The sequence below is a fragment of the Strigops habroptila genome, chromosome 6 (genome assembly GCF_004027225.2).
Source record: "Strigops habroptila isolate Jane chromosome 6, bStrHab1.2.pri, whole genome shotgun sequence".
Taxonomy (NCBI): domain Eukaryota; kingdom Metazoa; phylum Chordata; class Aves; order Psittaciformes; family Psittacidae; genus Strigops; species Strigops habroptila.
The window spans coordinates 38573924-38586899 of NC_044282.2; the positions used below are offsets into that span (position 1 = coordinate 38573924).

The 12976-nt window shown below is 45.9% G+C and overlaps 1 protein-coding gene across 2 annotated transcripts in view; it reads left to right on the forward strand.

The window, feature by feature from the left end:
* The first annotated feature begins 383 nt into the window (after positions 1 to 383).
* ELOVL5 (ELOVL fatty acid elongase 5) overlaps positions 384 to 12976 on the forward strand; it is a 38891-nt gene continuing 26298 nt past the window's right edge. Inside the window, exons 1-2 of one of the 2 annotated variants that reach the window (XM_030489895.1) lie at positions 419 to 492; positions 2312 to 2317. The gene's annotated coding sequence lies outside the window, so the exon portion shown is untranslated. Of the gene's footprint in view, positions 493 to 2311; positions 2318 to 12976 lie in introns of both variants that reach the window. The other variant, XM_030489893.1, reaches the window with a different exon arrangement.

The following is a 12976-nucleotide window of genomic DNA, read 5'->3' on the forward strand; positions in this document are numbered from 1 at the left end:
CATGAAGCCCATTACTCAAAACACAGGAGGAAACAGACCAACCACTTTTGCCTGTGACCCTTAAATTTAGTCCTGCGGCTCATCTCATTACGATAGTCTTTAATTACACGATCCCATATTGTTTTTCACCGGAGCCTCCAGCTTCCATCGCCTGGGCAGGGACGGGCAACCCCCACACAACCGACAGCCGCTCAACGGGTCCCTTCACACGTGGCTGCGGGGCTGCTCCTTCGGGATGCGACCAGGACCCCGCGACCGGAGCCCCCCGCGGGCCTGTCCCCGCTCCACGATTGGCCCTGGGCGGCCGTGACGTCACAGCGCCCCCCTCCGCCGCCGCCCGTTAGCCCCCCGCACCACTCTGACGTCACGGTCAGCCCACGGCCAGCTCGGGGGTGGAGCCCCCGCCCGCCCCCGGCCCCGCCCCGGCCCCGCGGCGCCGCAGCGTGACAGAGCCGGCCGGTGCCCGCCCGCCGCCCTCCGCCGCCGCCGCAGGTAGGGTCGCGGATCCCGAGTGGGACGGGAGTAGAGCTGGAGGAGATGGAGGGGAGGGTACCGGATGGGGGCTGCGAGGCGCGCAGTAAGCGCGGTGGCGGCGCTGCCGGCCCTCCCGCCGCCCCGGTTCTCCCTCCGTCCCCCCGACCGGACGGCCGGTCTGAGGGAGGGAGGGAAAACCGGGGCGGCGGGAGGGCCGGGAGTTTCGCCGGTAGCGTCTTTCCCCGGTGCAGTTAGTTAAAAGCATGATGCAATCCCGTATTGCCATGGCTACTGCATCCCTGCGCGGCCGCGGCTCCTTCCGCCGTGGCGGGGAACGGAGTCGGGACGAATAATACCGGCAGGAAGGGGGATAACCCGGCCTTCCCCCCCCCCCCGGCTGCGTTTGACGGCGAGGAAACGGCCGTACGCTGCCTCCCCGGGGAGGGCTCAGCGCTGCTACGGCTCCAAACCACACAGGCCTGACGCGGTTTGTCCCCCGCCGTGTGGGGATCCCGGGAATGGGGCTGGGCGGCAGCGGGAGGGCCCGGGGCGAAGGCGGCGGCGGCGGCTCCCCCGGCTCCGTCTCCCCCGGCTCCTTGCTCACCGGCCCTGACAGCGTTACCGGGTTGGAAATGGAGCCGCTGGAAGGGTTAATTCCCGGGTTGGTCTGTGGGACAGGGCGGACGCCACGTTAAACTAGTGCCGTGATGTGCAGCGCATCTGAAAGGTGCCCAGCCGTTTTAAGATCTGAATGTTTAAAAAGTACGAGCATTAGGGAAGAAGTAGAAAAGGAAGGGCATGTGGTAGAAATGTGCCACTATGTCAGATGCGTGTGCAGGGACTTTTCTTAAAAACTTTATGACTTTGCTTTTATCTCTTCCATCTCCTGGAAACTCTTGGGCATCCGCAGCATTAGAAGCTGGCAATGCTGTGCAGAGTATTGTCTCGGGCAATTTAAGTGTTTTCTCCTTCCCCGCCTGCGCTGGCCGCTTTTCTGCCCTCATCTCTCCCCTCCCGCTTCCCAGGGATGTAGCAGCTAAGGATCCGACTCTGGAGAGACCTTTCCGGCACCGATCTGTGCTCTGAACCTGCAGACAAAAGAGCAGTTTGGCAGACCTGGGGAGGAATAGTAACACCTTGGCTTGCTCAGAAAGAAGGGCTCCTGGCAGACAGCAAAGAGGCGTCTCTCCCTCCAGCAGCTGGCTGTGCTGCCTGCGCAGTGTCCCAGCCATGGTTGAACGGCAGTGCCCTGAACGGCTGATTTGTATTCTCACAGTGTTTTGGGTGATCTCGGGTGATGTGGGATTCAGTACCACAGCGAAAAATGTGAGCAAAGCACTCAGCCGGCTGCTAGCGATGGTGAGGGAAAACAAGGCAGGGGCATAGCTGCAGTTAGGATGCTTCCTTCCTGTCAGGAAGTCTCCGAAACCGCTCTGTGTAAATGGAAACACGCCCTGCAGCTGAAACCAGAGGAGGGCAAGCGTGCAGGCGTCTCCCGTGGTGGCACAGCCTTTGGCTGGAGTTTTGGGCCAGGCTGCTTCCAGGGTGAGGTTATCTCTGAGAGCAGCTCTCTGCCAGGACCTGGCATGGCCGCAGACCTGCCGTAAACGGTTGGCTGAAGTTATCACTGGTGGCCCTGGCTGGGTGGAGGGTTTTGTAGCTGTGAAGTTTTATAGATGTGGGCTAGCGGTGCGGCCTCTTCTCTGCTGTTAGAAACCACCATAGCTAGAGATAAAAACACTGGTGTGTCCTCACCACTGCTAAAGGAAGTCGAAGCTGCATCAGGGAGAGTAAGCCCGTGCACTCATGGTTATCCGATGCTGTTTAGCAACAAAAGCTGGAGGTTCTTATGAAAATATTCATGTATTTCAAGTGCAGTAGACGTAGTCTGTTTTCAGAACAGCGAGTAGCCAAGGCTTTTACTCTGCCTGGAGGGAGCTGCACTTGCATGCACAGAATGAGGCTTTCCGTTGGAAACTTGTGGTGCCTGGAGATGGCTGGGATCAGCTGAGTGGAGATCCCTTTCCAGCTTTATGTGAACTAAGGAGCAAACAAAAGGGACCACTGTGCTGAGTTTGCTGAAGCGAAGAGTGGGTTTGCCCTCGTGCCAGCTGACATGGGTCAAGGACGCTAAAAGACTTGCCAGAATTTTGCTGGATCTTACTGAATTTCTTACAAGGTACATGTTACATATGTAATGCCTGCTGGAAGTCCATAGGGACTTCTTTGTGGTTTTTATCCATAAGTAGCTAAGTGAATTTATCGTTAGTCTCCTGTATTTTAGCATTCAAATACAACCAGAGAGCGCAGCAGTGAAATTAACAGGAAACGTAGCTTTGTCTTGCAAGCTGGGAAAGGGTCTGGCTGTCAGTCTGTTTGCCTCGCTGTGCTTTCTGAAAAGCAACTGCACTTTGTGTGGTTTAGTAACCTTTTCATACCAGCAGCTGATCAAATGAAGTGGCTTTGACTAAAACTCGTGCATATTTGGTACATAAATATAGCATCATTAGGGATACTTAGTTTATTTAGACTTTTTACAAGGGAATGTAGGGATAGGACAAGGGGGAATGGCTTTAAACTGGAAGAGAGTAGATTTAGATTAGATGTCAGGAAGAAATTCTTCACTATGAGGGTGGTGAGGCCCTGGCACAGGTTGCCCAGGGAAGCTGTGGCTGCCCCATCCCTGGCAGTGTTCAAGGCCAGGTTGGATGGGTCTTTGAGCAACCTCGTCTAGTGGAAGATGTCCCTGCTCATGGCAGGGGGGTGGAACTAGATGATTTTAAGGTCCCTTCCAACCCAAACCATTTAATGATTCCATGATTCTATGATTCTGTGTACTGTCTAGCCAGTCTATGAGTATACCTATTGCAGTATTTTTAGTAAGTTGATGTTGTCTTTACTTTCTCAGCAAGTATTCCCTCTCGTTGCATTCCTTGCTTTCAGTGCACCCAGAGTTGAAATAAAATATTTTGAATTCTAAGGTCTAATCTCCTCTTTCTCTGCTGACCTTCATTTTGTGTTGTTTACAAGAGGAATTAACTTAAAGAAGATAAGATTAATGAACAAAACAAAAACCTAGATTGGAAATAATGCCCTAAATCCGTTAGGCCTCTCTGGCAGCACCTTTAATTGCTCATTCTTTCATGACTTGCTGGGAGCAGATTTTTGAAATATGTTTGAGGATTCAGATCTTTGGAATGATGGTGGAATTAGCAGTGTTACAGGATTTCAGGCTGATGTGGTGCTCAAGCCCAGCAGCCACACATGGAAAGGCCAGCAGTGAGAGCGATCCAGAGCTGCCCCTTGGGAAGAATATTCCCAAAGGGAATGTAAGTGACATTCAGTTGGTAATTGGTTAAACACTCTCAAGTACTGAGCTGACCTCATTCCTTTACCTTCCTCATTTTTGGGGCAGCAAACATTGCAACATCAAAAGCTTCTGTTCCGGCTGAGGTCAGAAAAAAAAACACCCATACAGAGCAAGGTGGTGGTGCTTACAAGGTTACAGTGCTCACCTCTGCCTGTCTTCTAGTGGTCTCAGCAGTCATCATTCCATGGCGCAGACAAAATGAGTCTCCCAATTAACACCATCTGGGACAAATATTGGAGAGAGAAACAGCAATTCCACTTGGTCCCATGTTAAAACAGCATCGTGCCTCTGTGTCCTGTTGCCTCTCTGACCCTCTTGGAGCCAGTGCTAAAAGAATGTCACCTTCAGCGTTCGTCCTTGCTCCTGCCTTCTGCTGCCCAACAAGCAGGGCAAGAGTGGTGTGGTGGAGCAAGGCAGCAGCTGGGTGAGAGGGTCTGCTCAGTGGTATTTTGGGCGTTGCCGTGCCACCAGCATGGGAGGTGGCTTAGGCAGTGTTCTGCTCACTGTCTGGCCAGGGGTTCCTGCTGTGCCGGGAAGAAGCCAGAGCTCCCATGCACAGAGTCATCTCCTGGGGTGGGTCATGCTATAGAGATTCCTTCTGACTGGGAAGGCCTTTGGGAGCAAATGCACTCTTGGAGGCATGTTTGTTGTTTGTTGTTTGTTTTATTCCAGACATGAAGGGAAGGGTTTGTTCTCTGACTTCAAAGGCAGGGCTGGGATGCCCTTTCACTGCTGAGGAGCAGAGCCACAAATACCTCTACCTATTATTTCTTGGCTTTTTTTTACTCCCATGAGTGGCATGCTGCCTTGAGATGGGTCACAAGCAAACTGTTGCCTGTTCAAAGCTACTAAAGCTCCGCTTAGATTTGGCAGCAACTCATATAGGTTGTGAAGGGATGTATAGGTGAGCTGCTGTTTGCTATAACCTCCCCTGCCTAAAACTGAGCAACTTGCTGATTTTGTGCTCTTAATCTATGTCCTCTTTCATCACCTCCTTTCATTGCCGTGTCTGAATTTAGTTGTATAGGGGTGAGATCTATAAAACTGTTTAAACATAGGAATGCTTTGGGGGCTATTGGCCTCAGCGCTTTGCAGTAATGCTTTTGTTTTCCTGTTTTTGCAACGTATGAAATTATGTTCTTCCAGGATGCAACATATGCGTTTGAAAGCTGTTTGACTATATAATAGACTTAAGAAATTGATGCTTACTGCATGCTAGTCAGGGCACACTTCTCTCTGTGCACCCAAATGCTTACAAAAGTGACGGTAATTCTTGTAATTTGTGGCTGTCTTGTTATATGCAGTATAGTTGCTAATTTGTTTTGTGATTCTTAAAAGATAGTAAAAATGCAGAAGATTCCTGTAATCCAAAGGGTTTATGTATGCTAGAATTGGAAACACTTTTTTCCTTGGATGGAAGATCACACACAAGGACAAATGATCAGTGAATTACTTAGAAGTTAGTGTGTTTAAAAACTTATCTGCAGTTCGAATTGCTTTGCTCTGGCCTTTTCTAAGGCTGCTTAAATTTGGTATTGCAGCAATACGGTTAAGAGGACATTGGTTAGGCTGACATCCCTGGGGTTCCTAAGTGCTGATTGGTAAAAGTGTTTTTTATCTGGGTTCCTGAGGGCACCATAGCCTGTTCCCTGTGTCTGGCAGGACAGCAGTTATGTTTCTGTTTGATAAAGGTATTGCAAACAACGATCTGGATTGATTTTTTTTTTTATTGACAAATCAAATAAATGTTGCTTCTAAGCCTGCAATGGAGATAACTCAGAGTTGCTGTGGACTCTGTATGCAGTGGCTTTCCCTAGATCTGTTTAATGAAATTAATCTCCTCAAATTTATTGCCTTGGTTTCTCTATTTGTGTTTTGGCATTTAGGACACATCATCCAACAGGGTAAATAAGAGCACAAGAGCAAACTTGTCCAAAGTATGTGGTCGGTAAATGCTTTCCTGGTGTGTTAGATGCGTTGGAGAATTATTTAATTTCCTTGATGAAATGGTTGACTCATGTAAAACACAAAGCATCAAGCATTTAGAAAGCACAATGGCAGTCTAATAAATTCCCTTACCAGGTGTAGAGATTTTACAGATGCATGCTGCTAACTGTAATTGTTACTTCTCCAAGAACAAATGAATCATGCTGCTTATGCTGAACATGATGCTGTGAATTAAGAGTTGGTCTCAGCATCCCTTTGCATCTGGGTATTTTGCATGTCCTTATTAAAGCATTGCCAACTGTAGAGGTTGTGCTTCATTAATGATAGCTTGTTGATGACCAACAGTATGCTGAGCAGGTAGAAATATAAACACCTTCCGTGAACATGTATATATGCTGAAGTTGTCTGTATTTAATTGATCTCCATGTCAAAGCTTCATAGTGAACATTTGCCTGCCAAGTGAGGTGCTTTGGGCGATGACTGAATACACTGAGTTGCACGAACAAAACTTGCTTGTGCAGATGTGTAACAAACGTGGAATAAACCTTTTTTCCTGCATTTTCACATTCTGCCCTACTCTTTGAGCCCCTAGTGTTTGAGACACTGGGTCAGCATTTTGGATACTGGCTGTTCCTCTTCTGTTGTCACTTGGAAGCGCTCCTCTCCCTCTGTGACCTTGAGAAAACTTTCTCCTCTTGCTGGCTGTCTCTGCTGTGACTCGAGGGTTGTTGCTTTCTTCCTATGCTGAAGTTCGGTCTCTCTGCTGTAAAACTTAGACTTGATTTCAAAAAGGCTGTGGTTTTGATTTCAGGTAATGCTCCAGCTTTTAAGGTGTATGCATGCTGATGGATGGTTCTATTGGTATTACGGTTCTTAAGGATGTTAGATGAAAACTAACACGTAATAATTTGCCAAATAATGTGGTTTAGCCTACTAAACCAAATACACCTCAAAGCATCTTATGGTTTTAGGCCATATGTTTAGCTAATTAAGTGCATAAGCACTTCTTTTTTCTTTTCCTTTTTTATTTTTCCCCCCTCCCCTTTATGCTGTTACAAACTTGCTGGGAAGCATTTCAGATTAAGGCAGCATTTCTGCTGTGCCCTTGTTGGGTAAGGAGCCCCTAGCAAATCCTAATTGCAGGAAAACACCTTCTTCCCTTAAATGCCGTATGGGTGTGGGCTTGGAGCAGATCCCAGCTTGGTGGAGGAGCTCCTCTGCCCCTGCTGAGGTAAAAACACAGCATCTGTATTCAGGTAGAGGTCTTGAAGATCTAATCCGGTCTTGAAGCTCTTAGAAATGAGCAAAAAAACCTTACTTGTGCACTTGCTACTACTTTATCAATTGTCAGCACAGTGGTCCAAATGTAGGGGTCTAGTTCTTCAGCTGGTTTGGTTTCATTCATAATGATGAAGATTTGGGAAACTATAGACCAATCTTTATAGGCTTCCCTTTAAATGTGATATTTCCATGCACGTAATTTAATCAGAAAGCTTCTGTTAACCTTTTCCTGAAGGATTCTCTCCTGCTCCTGGGTGGCTTTTAAAAATGCTGATGTTTTGAATTATTTTTAGAATTATCTCCTAGCCAAACAGTAGGGAGAACCTTTGACTTAAATATCAATAATTAAACCTTTAACCCATTAGGAGGTTGACATTCTCCAATGCTTACCATTGCCCTGCCCTTTAGAAAAAGAAACTCGAGAAACCTTTTTGCATGCTGAAGTTCAATTAGCATGTTAGTTTGGGTGCATGGCATGTGTGCTTACCAAAAAGCATCTACATGTTCAGTTCATTCACGTGGCTGCTCACATGCTTTGGAGCAAGACCTCATGTGGTAGCTGCAGGAAAATGCTGGTAGAGGCACAGGAATCTGGATTTGGCTTTGAAAGACACCATTATAGTTGTGCTTGCATTTTTATGTATATGCTTATGTGAGTTGCAGGGTAGCAGAATGTTTCCAGTTTGGTGACTCATTTCTCTTCTGCAGTACTGGCATGGAGAGGGTGCTCTTAGCTGATCACAGACCCTGTGAACTGGTGCAAGCTCTCAGCTGTTTGTCCTAAGTTAGGGTCATGTATTTATCCCTTGCATCATGTATTTGTCCCTCAGTTCACTGGTGTACAGTGGCCTTTTGGCATGTTCTTAAGCTTCACATTAGACTTGTGAACTTATTGCATGCATGAAGCCTCATTAATGGGGAAAATACCTTCGCTTGCAACGCAGTTCAGAACTGCCTTTTTTTCATTGGCATGTGATACAGTGACAGAAAATAAGCTGCTGCTCCAGCAGGCCTGGTTACTTATGGGTTTCTCTCTGCCTCCTTAACAGGCCTAAGCAGAAAAGCCTCTTGAGAAAGATTTGGGCAGGTTTTTTCATATTTTACTGAATTCTGACTTATGTGCCGCTCAGAAGGCACAGCTTACACAACAGTTGCCTCTGCAGCCTCTCATTTGCTCCAGCTACAGCAGAGGTGGCTGTGCTTGCCTGGCCCCAGCCACCCGACTAAGCTGTGGGCTGGGAAATAGCCTCTGCAAGAGGTTAAAACACAATGTAAGGGCTAGAGGAAAACACAGGTGTGAGGGAGCAATATAGGATGGCAGACCGACATTACATAGAGATGGTGGGAGACAGCACTAAGCCAGTCAGTAAGGAGTTACTGCATTTGGCAAGCCTTGTCCGCTCAATTAAAAATGGGGATTAAAAATAATAATAGTACAGGTAGTCATAGAAAGGCCATTGTATTTTAATGTAGATTGTTACCCTGCTAATGCAGGAGCTGCTGCTGCTGCCTCTACTTGCTTATAGGTAAAAATTGTGCATGGGCGTAAGCTATTTTTAGAGCCAATGGTGATGTTGGACCGCTTGTCATGAGAATTTAAATGGTTGTAGCTCTGTGTCCTGGTTGCAGCTGGGACAGAGTTAGTTTGCTTCCCATTAGCTGATACAGTGCTGTGGTTTTGATTTAGTATGAGAATAATGCTGATAACACACTGATGTTTTAGCTGTTGCTGAGCAGTGTTTACCCTGATCAAGGACTTTTCAGTCTCTCATGCTCTGCGGGTGAGGAGGAACACAAGAAGCCAGATGGGAGCATAGCCAGGACAGTTGACCCAAACTAGCCAAAGGGTACAGTGGGGATAAAAGGAAGACAAGGGAAAATGTGGGCCCCCTCTGGAAGGAAACGGGAGACCTGGCTACCAGGCACATGGAGAAGGCCAAGGTACTCAATGACTTTTTTGCCTCAGTTTTCACTGTCAAGAGCTCCAGCATCTCTGCCCCAGTTGCAGAAGGCGAAGGCAGGGACTGGGAGAGTGAAGAACCACCTACTGCAGGGGAAGATCGGGTTTGAGACCATCAAGTACACAAGTTCTTGGGACCTGACAGGATGCATCCATGGGTCCTGAGGGAACTGGTGGATGTAGCTGCCAAGCCATTATCTATCACATTTGAGAAATTGTGGCAGTCAGGTGAAGTTCCTGCTGACTGAAAAAGGGGAAATATAACCCCATTTTTAAAAGGGGGGGAAAAAAGAAGACCTGGGGAACTACAGACCAGTCAGTGTCATCTCGTTGCCTGGCAAGATCACAGAGCACATCCTTCCGGAAACTATAGTAGGGCTCATGGGTCCCCGTGGCAGGGGGCTTGAAACTAAATGATCTTTAAGGTCCCTTGAACCCAAACCATTCTGTGATTCTATGATATTTCATATCATAGAATGTCGTGCCCAGTATATAAACTGAGGGCAGTTGGCTGGGAGGGACTGATCGCTGCTCAGGTTGGGCTGGGCATCAGTCAGCAGGTAGTGAGCAATTGTGTTGTGCATCACTTGTCTCTCTTAGGTTTTATTCCTCTCTCTCTCTTTTTGTTAGCTCTCTTTATTATTATTATACTTTGTTTCCATTATTAAACTTTTCTTATCTCAATTCATGGGCTTTACCTTTTTCTGATTCTCCTCCCCATCCCATTGGGGTTGGGGCAGTGAGTGAGGGGCTGTGTGCTACTTAGTTGCCAGCTGGATTTAAACCACAATACTGTCCTCTGGTCTTGCAGCCTTCATCAGATTCCCAAGTAATTCTCCAGAGGACATATCCTGTCCTCCGCTTTTAGTTGACAGATTCCTGGAACCTCTTGACTTTCTTACCCTTTCTTCTGTCCTTTCAAAACCATCATCATCTCCCTTTGAAGCAAGCAAAAGCAGGCTGCAAGTCTGGCCATGCCTTGCAGAATGAAAATAACATCCTTTGGTACTTCTTTATATTGATTTCTTGTTCTATCACCACTAAGTGGTTGCATTAAAGTACAGGAAGGGACTGCTAATGTTTTCAGACATTTTTCTCTCATTTTTTTAAGTCTGTCTAATCGACTCGTTCTTTCTAAATTTGTTAGAGCTCGTTTAGATAAGATATTCAAATCTAAACTCTAGCTGAGCAGTTGCAGAGCTATCATGAATTTCCAGTTGTGCAGTCTTGAATACTTCTTGGTTTCACAAAATATGTCAGGCTCAAACGATGCACCAACAGGAGTGTCAGTTGCATGTAGTACAGTTCTGTTTTCTAAGTGTTTGTAGGGATTGACTTTGTGTCTTAAAATATACATTTAGGAAGCTGTTAAAATGCAGATTTGAGTCCTGAAGGACACGCTTGAGAGAACATGGGGATGTTGTCAGGTTTTAACAATCTTTTAAAGTGTACTAAAATGATCATCTCAGAGTGAATGCTTTGCATCCTTTAGTGCTGTGTTGCCTGTGAAGGAGAGATGGATGGCCTTGGGAGGAGATGACTGTCTTTCTTTGAATCTGCAGTGACAGAGACTCTTAGTTGCCAATTGCAGGCGTGAAGGAGATATTAGCAATGAAGTTAAGGGGGTTTCCACCCCTCTCCCCACTTTGTTTTTCCTTGCTGCTCCTTTTCTGACTTCCATATTTCTCTCTCTATCTATTTTAAAGGCTTTGTCTTTCAAAAGCTTATCCACCCAATGCCTTGGGAGGTTGTTTTGCAGAACAGAGGAGCAGGGCTGGAGTTTGGGCTGAATTGATGAAGAAGCGCTAATCGGCCATTGGCTCTGACACCTCCCTCCTTATAGCAGCATCACTCTGCTGAGACCCCTAGCAAATCCTCACCTAAGCTGTCAGTCATTAACGTGAGAGCAGAATGTTAACCAAATCTCTCTTTTTGTGTGTGTTTTGTGGGCTTTTGTTTTGTTTTTCCTTCCTCTTTTCCTCCACCAAGTACCAATTCCTGCATGAGACTCTGAACTTGAGCATTTAGCTTTGCTGGTCCAGAATAACGGGTCTATTTAAACCAAGAGTCCCTCCACTGCTGTTTGTTTTAGAGATGACACATCTGTGTGGGGGACTTGTATTCCAAGGAGATGAAAACTGTGAAAAATAACCTCCAACCACAGTAATTGTCTTTTGATATTTGAAAAATTGTTTTGTGAAAGAAGTTTCTTGCACAAAAGCATGTTTTGCTTTTAGCATGCAGTAAAAATAGAGCTGTGGTGGTGGCAAGATTCCAGAGGGGGGAACTTTAAGGGAGCTGCTAACATGAATAAGCAATTTCATTGCCTGAAGTATCATTCTGTATCCTGCACATTCTGTGCAAAATATATATGGAATAGGTGCACTCAGAATGTAAAAGTTTGGGTTTGTCTGCTGAGCAACTTTTAGTATATTGCTGTCCGTGTAATAGGTGTGCGCAGAGTTTTACAGTAGAGACTAAAGAGCTTGTCTTTTGTCCAGAGTTTAAAGAGTTGCTTTACAAGTGTGGCATATGAAACGCAACTTAATTCTTTCCTATCTTTCACTCCTGGCAGTATATGAGAGCTTATGAAATACACTAAAAAAAAAAAAAAGTTAGGTTTTCACTTTGCTATAAGCAGCATAGTAAAGGAGAAGGTTTAATTTTCCATTTGTAAATCACTTTCTAATTATCCAGCAATGTGTTTTTCTCATATGTTGAATTTAATTACAAGCTTTGGGCATCAAGTAAAAAATGTTTGTTATTATCAGAAAAATCAAACTGCCCATTGAAATTTAGTCTTAGGCTACTACGCTCAAGGTGTGTCTCAAATCACGGGTTGTTGGTAATCGTTTCTTACAGTATAACATGCTCTAAGGCAGAGAATTAAAAGGGATACTTCTGTTCTGTCTTCAAGGTTCTCAGCTGGCCAGCATGTAGTAAATGTTTTGTCATATTCACTGTCTATTTAGCTTTTTATTTCAACCTTTTCTGTGTATTTATTTTCATTAGCACTGTTTCTATAGGAATACTTCTGCTGTGTTTAGGTCAAATAAAACATTCAAATTGCCTTTATTTTGCAGAAATCTGTCATTGGTCTTGGTCTGTTGGGTCTCTCAATGGTTAGCATTCTCCTTGAGTCCTGCCCTCTTACGCCTGACCTGCCTTTAGACCATCATTAGTCCTGCAGTTTTCAGGACAGAACCATAGTAAAGTGTCTTAAAATTGGTCTCCATATTTTGAACAATAAAGGTGGGAAGGAGGGCTGTTGTTTGCTTTTTATAGTGTAGTAATCTGTCTGTAAGTTAGCTCCGCGTGACATATCCTGTATGGCCTTTTGTTATTTCACATTTTCTTTTTCTGCAATTTTCACTAGAACCGTTTCTCTATATGTGAAATGATGTGTGTGCCGTGCCTTTTGTTTTGGCTTTCTCTTAATAGCATTTTAGAATTCATCTTTTAAAATTCTGCATCTTTTTATCTACCTGTTTTATTTGCCTTTTTTTTTGCTATGGCTTCGTTTTCTTGCTGGGTGCAACGTGATGGTTTTTCTCAGCTGCAGTCAGGTAAGATCTCACTGTCACACGTGTGCCTGCCTTGTGCTGGTGGTACTTCTGCAGTAAATGAGGTGGTGGAGCAGACCCCTCTGAAAGCTGATCTTCTTGCTAGGTTGTTTTTTTGGTGGGGGCTTCCTCAATTTTTCCCTGCTTCCCTCCACTTAAACAGGGTGAGGCTAAGAAAGGAATGAAGGCGCCTCTTGCAGCAGTGTCAAATCTGTTCTTGGTTGCTCCTGGTCACCCCACACGCCTTGGGTATAGGTTTTATAGCTATGGACCTGGCAGAATGGAGCAGTGAGAGCAAGGATGGAGTGATGTGATGGCTGTCAGCCTGAGGGTTGCCGGTGGGCATGAGCTGGAACAGGCGTGAGCAGGAAAAATGCCTGT